Source organism: Alligator sinensis, unplaced genomic scaffold, assembly GCF_000455745.1.
Source record: "Alligator sinensis unplaced genomic scaffold, ASM45574v1 scaffold939_1, whole genome shotgun sequence".
Taxonomy (NCBI): Eukaryota; Metazoa; Chordata; order Crocodylia; family Alligatoridae; genus Alligator; species Alligator sinensis.
The window spans coordinates 453,155-458,927 of record NW_005841995.1 but is presented as its reverse complement, the minus strand read 5'-3'; positions in this window follow the sequence as shown (position 1 = coordinate 458,927).

The window sequence follows — 5,773 nt, the reverse complement described above, 5'->3', positions numbered from 1 at the left end:
AATCTCAAGCCCTAAATTTTCCCCCTAAATTTTGATGGGGAATGCTCAAGTTTGTTCTGCAAAACCTTTGAAGCTCCTGGTCAAAGAACTTCTACATTAGTTCACCTTAAGGGAATTATAAAGCACACAGGATCTGAAAGATTAAGGGAGTGGATTTGCCCATCTCACTGCCAACATGGTCCTTTTAGTGCTTTCTGATCTGCAGAAAGCCTTTTGCTGTTAATGTCTGAGAATAATGGAATTACAGCCTCAGACATATTCCTCTAAGTCTCCACTCAGTTCCCTGAACAAGGACAATGAGTTCAGTACAGCTTCAGGCATATTCCTTTCAGTCCCCAGTCCAGTTGTCCAGATGGAAAGAAAGCATAGCCACTATGTTTCCTGAAGAGAACTGTTTCACAATGGGTGACCTGAGAATGGTCCTGGTGTGAGGAGAGAAGTGCAGAAAGCAAGAAAAGAAAGAAACAGCAGGGCTGAGTCACAATATTTGATTGAAATCTCTGATTACTCATCTTTGCTGAAATTCCTCCTTTCCAAATGTCCTGCAACAAATTAATTGCCCTAGCAATAAGTGTCAAAGAAAACAATGGGCTAGCAATTCTCCTTCTCAAGATTATTGCTGAGACTTCCAGATCACCAGGGCATGCATAATGAATGGGTTTCCTGCAATTACACCAGTAAAGACCCATATGGCTCAGGTGTTAGCATTCTTTCTCTACATCAAAAGCTGTAAGATTTGTAAGACTGCCACAAGAATACCTTCACTCATGCATGTTCAATAGCAGCATGTTAGTATGGTACATGTGGCTACTGAAGTACAGTACCATCCTTATTAAAAATTCTCTCACTGCTTCACCAGCACTACAAGTTATGTTGGGAGCCCTGGCATAGACAGGTGGTTGGTAATAACTGCCATTCAAGCTACCATGTCATATACACATACTCTGAAATTTAAAACATTGGTGTCTGTCTGTGCCAGCAGTCTTGCCATTGCTATCAACCAGCTGGAGATTTGAACAAGTCAAGGACTCAGATGTTGACTCACTCACTAGTGGCTGTCTAGATGGAAGTTAAAAATATCGTAATCTTTTCCAAAAGAACAAAGGATAACTGTAGTTTTGATCCTCTGGCCATCTCCCCTCTGTGGAAAATAGGTTCTGTGTTAAACTTTCACAACTAAACCTGAAACCAGCTATATTTGTTTTAGGTTTTGTTACAAATCTAAAGTTCAAGCCAAGTTTGCAAAGCATGGGCCAAGTTTCAAGCAAATCTAGGCTGACTTATGGTTTTGAGTGGAAACCATACTCAATTCAGTAGTTTCACAGGGGTTTGTCCTGACACCAGGCACAATCTAACAGATTCAAGATGAGTATTGTTTTGAGATTTAGGTTCAAACTACATCAGAGCCAAAACCATCACATTTCCTCTAATATCCAACACTGTAGTGTCCTTGGGGAAAAGAGGGGCTGGAAGAGGCACGCAAGGAACACCACAATTGCACACTTACTCAATGCACAATCAATGCTAATATGCCACTATAAAATCATTCCATTTTACACCAGCCAGAAAATGAGCCCCAAGTCATTCCTGCAATAAACTCTATGAGAATTTTTGTTATAGAAGATACTGCATAAACAATACAGTAAACCAATACAGTTGTATAAACCAGAAAAACTGTTCTGCAGTTGTCCATTTATTTTTTTCCTTTCTTCTAATGATTTTTTTAAATCTCTCTCTGCTGCTTTAATACAGTTGCCTTCCTATCAGATTAGAAACAAAAGCTACAGTTGTTTCGTATCACATGCCACAAGTTACTTGCACTGTAGTAAGTTGAAATATTGTTGGGAAATAATTAGTAATACACTAATTTCATTTAAAGATAGGGCACTTTCCACAAGATATGCATATTGCTGCACTATCTTCAAAGTTGCTCTCATCCTGTTCAACACAGATGTAGGCATAGAGCTTTTGTCCACTTCTTGTCTTACAAATATTCAAAAAAAAAAAAAAAAAAAAAGAGGAGGAGGAGGAATAAAGCCTTTAAAAAACATGGCAATTATCTTATTGACAAATTTTCCCTCAGCAGCCAATGGTTTATAAAGACAATCATAAGCAAGTCTATCAAATTAAAATAAACAAGAGTAACATGTAATCAATTCTATTCCCTTAACAATTTAACATTAACATCCACTTCTAGGATTATTTCATGCTACAACATATGATGGTTTCACTACATTTTCCACACTTCATGTTATGCCTACCAAGGCTAATGCCAAGCACTATGTCACAGAGTAGAAAGGTTCTAATGTTTTGTAGGTCTTCATGAGAAACTCTAGACAAATGAAGATGTTAGCATATGACAGCAGTAAGTGTATGCTGCGGTACTAGGGCAAACAATCCTTAGTCCAACAAGGAATTTGGAGTGTGCTTGACTTTGGCTACCCTCTGGGCGCGTCTACATGTTCATTAATGCACTGTAATTACAATGCATTAAGTTTAGTATCTGTAATGGCAGGTACTAAATGCACTGTAATCGGTGCTACTGCACGTTAGCACAGATAAATGCTTTTTAGTAACATTAATGTGCTGCATATTAGTAGACTAAATCTACTGCACGTTAGCACGTTTTTTGAATGGCACACTAATGCACAGTAGAATTAGTCCAATGTGCATTTAGCATCTCTTGTAGACATGTCCTCTGAGTGGTGCCACTGGCTTTGATGGGATTAAATACAGGATACAGCGTTAAGCACATATTTAAATCTTTGTAGGACCAAGATCACTGGCTATTAATACAACAAATAAAAAATAGACAAATAATACTTTGCACTTACAAAGCATCCTCCAGCCATTGATCTTAACAATGAAGTAGACTAAACGTCATAGAATTATAGTGTTTCATCATGTAAAAAATGGGACTGAGCAGGAACCTTTGTGCAGGATGTCAAAAAACCATCCTGACACATGGCTTTAGGAAAGCAGTTTTCCAGCTGGCACAGAGCAAGCAAAGCTCCTTCAGCCATGTATATTCCACAAGCCATCAGGAAGCCACAGGGAAGTTTGCTTGTTGGAGCCAGACTCCTGGAAACGTACTGTTCTCTGTAGTGTGGTTTCAATAGAAAAGAAAATCTGATTGCAAGGAAAATGGCCTTAACATATGAGCTGTTCTTTAGTCAGTCAATTTGATTCACCTCCGTGGGTGCTGAGGAATAATTTTTCCAGTATATATTTCCCCCTCCATTTGCTGGAACAGCATGGCTCAAGGGGCAATTCATTCCCAGCAGAAGGGTAAAATTAAACTCTAGAGAGGAATCTATGTAAGCCTGAAAGCACTTACTGGAATCTCCAGTTGCTTTAGTTTCATTCCCTCTCATAGTGACTTAACCTATCCAATAGGTCATAACTACCACCTTTATACCCTCATCAGAGCCAGGGAGGCAGGTTTTCTCTGTGTGCTTCCCCTCCAGGTGGACATTTCTGCCCTTAGGTCCACAGCTTGGGTTCCACCAGAGAAAGATGATTGAATTTCAGTGGGGAACAGCCCTGTGCTGCCAAGAAATGTGAGTATCTCTACTCACTGCCAGACAGAAGGCAGTTTGGGTTGATATTCCTTTATTTATCTTTCCCAAAGTTACACAGCTACATGGTCTGTTAAATAGTAAGTTATCCAAAGTGAATAAAGTTTGGGGGGAATTTCTCAATGTTAATATCGGTTGCCAAAAACTCAAGGGCAACTTGAATATTGAACTACTTGAGCAATGTGCTAAATTCATCTCCGGCGTAATCCCACCAAAATCAATTACATGCCACCAGACGTAAATGTGGTCCTTTCATGCTGCATAGATATGCCACTGGGTACTTCTGCTTTTCATTTAAATATTAAGTAGCCCTCTGCAACAGTAAGTAAGTTAGATGACAAAGCTGTTTTGATGAAACCTTTGCGACAGACTAAAAAAACTAAAAAAAGTGTAAAAAAACCCCACTTCCAGCTGAGATGCTGCTGGGTGACTTTTCTTGTTTTTATTATGTTATGCCCTCTGGGATATATATCTAGTGCCTGTTCCATTTTCCATGATAGGATAATGCATGCAAGGAACCCCATAGCTTTATTATAAAATACTGCATGCCGAGGGCACCCAATGGAAGTAGTTGGCCAGCTCTAGGCATGAGGACTTGGACTGCAAGGAAAAACAGGTGAGCTTAAAATAGTGTGGAATTCCCCTCCACCACCTGCTCTGTGGAGCACACAACATATTTGTTCATTTATAAATGAAGCCCACCACCTGAACATCTGGAAATTGTGTATAGACAAACTACACCATTCACAAAATAATAGAACTAAAAATTAGTTCTAAAGTATTTCAGTTCCTACCATTGAGATGATTCAGAGGTCAATTAAGAACTTGGCCAGATACACTATAGCCTTAGGCTTGTGAAAAATAAAGCTTCTGGCAGGATTTTCAGATGCTCAGCTACTGAAAATGCCCTGCCATCAGTCCTGTAGTCTTCAGCTCCAGAATACAAAGACATTGGCTTTTGCTTTCTGTGCTTGCCAGTGCTTCCAGGTGATTTTCAACCACAGTGCCAAACATTGCAGTATTCTAGCCTTGGGCTACCAAGGTGCGAATTACTGTGATGAGGCTTGTATAAGATCTTGCAGCCTCTGGGCAATCCATAAATGGAAAATGTATTTCATGCTATTACAATTCTCTGGGAACCCAATAGCATAATATCCCCAGACTGCAAAAAGTAACAGCAAGTCAGGCAAATGCTCTTCATAGAAACCACATTTCAGCCTCAGTCAGTTACTTGGGATGTTTCTCTCTGCCTATCAGAATCACCTCTGTCTTATCTGAGATGAGCATAAGGCATGTATATCCTTACATCTGTCTGACAGGAGGAAAGCAAGAAAACCACAGAATCCGGGTTCAGTGAAGAGGTGATGTAGAGCTCAGTGACATCTGCATACTGCTAGTCCTGCCAGCCATACTATCTCATCATCTTCTCTAGTAGCTTCACTAACACATTGAGTAAGAGACTCCAAAGGCCAAGAAAGAAATGTAAAGAGCAAGAATAACTTTTCAAAACTTTTAAAGAGAAAGAATAGCCCTGAGTAGTGCCTCCATCATTTCTGCAAGATTCTACAGGCAAATTAACAAAACCACAAAGTTAATGGTATCAGACAGTGATGATGATTAATAGACTCAGCAAAGACTACAAACACTGTATCCACTGTTTGAAGATCAGTCATAAATAGCAGTAAGATCCCCCAACTATACCACACTCAAAATCAATCTGATAGAGACAGAGATAGAGAATAACAGCAAACCCAAGACGTAGGTGGTGCTATCTCCAAGCAACTTTTTCAGTAACCCTCTCCCAAATCAAAATGTTATCCCTTGTGACAAGGCTCTTGTCTCCAGGAGAAGCTCTTTACAGGACAGTTAACATGGGCTCTTACTCAGGTGTTATCCCAGCCCCAACCTGTCCACACAAAAAAACCTGAATTAAGCAGTGCTGTACACCAAGGCTAACTGGCACAGCTGGAGATATATGACTAAAAGCATGGATTCTTCTTTCACTTGGACTGGTTGTATTAAGAATGCAAGCTAAATCCCTCCAGCACTGCTAATGCTCAAAGCCTCTCCATGATTCCTCCCATATGTCCTGAACAGAAGAGTTCTCCCACAATTCACAGGGGGGAAAAATCAGGCACTGGCTTGCCAAATAAAAAAAAGGGAAGAAAAAATAAACCACATTTTTTCTGAACCAA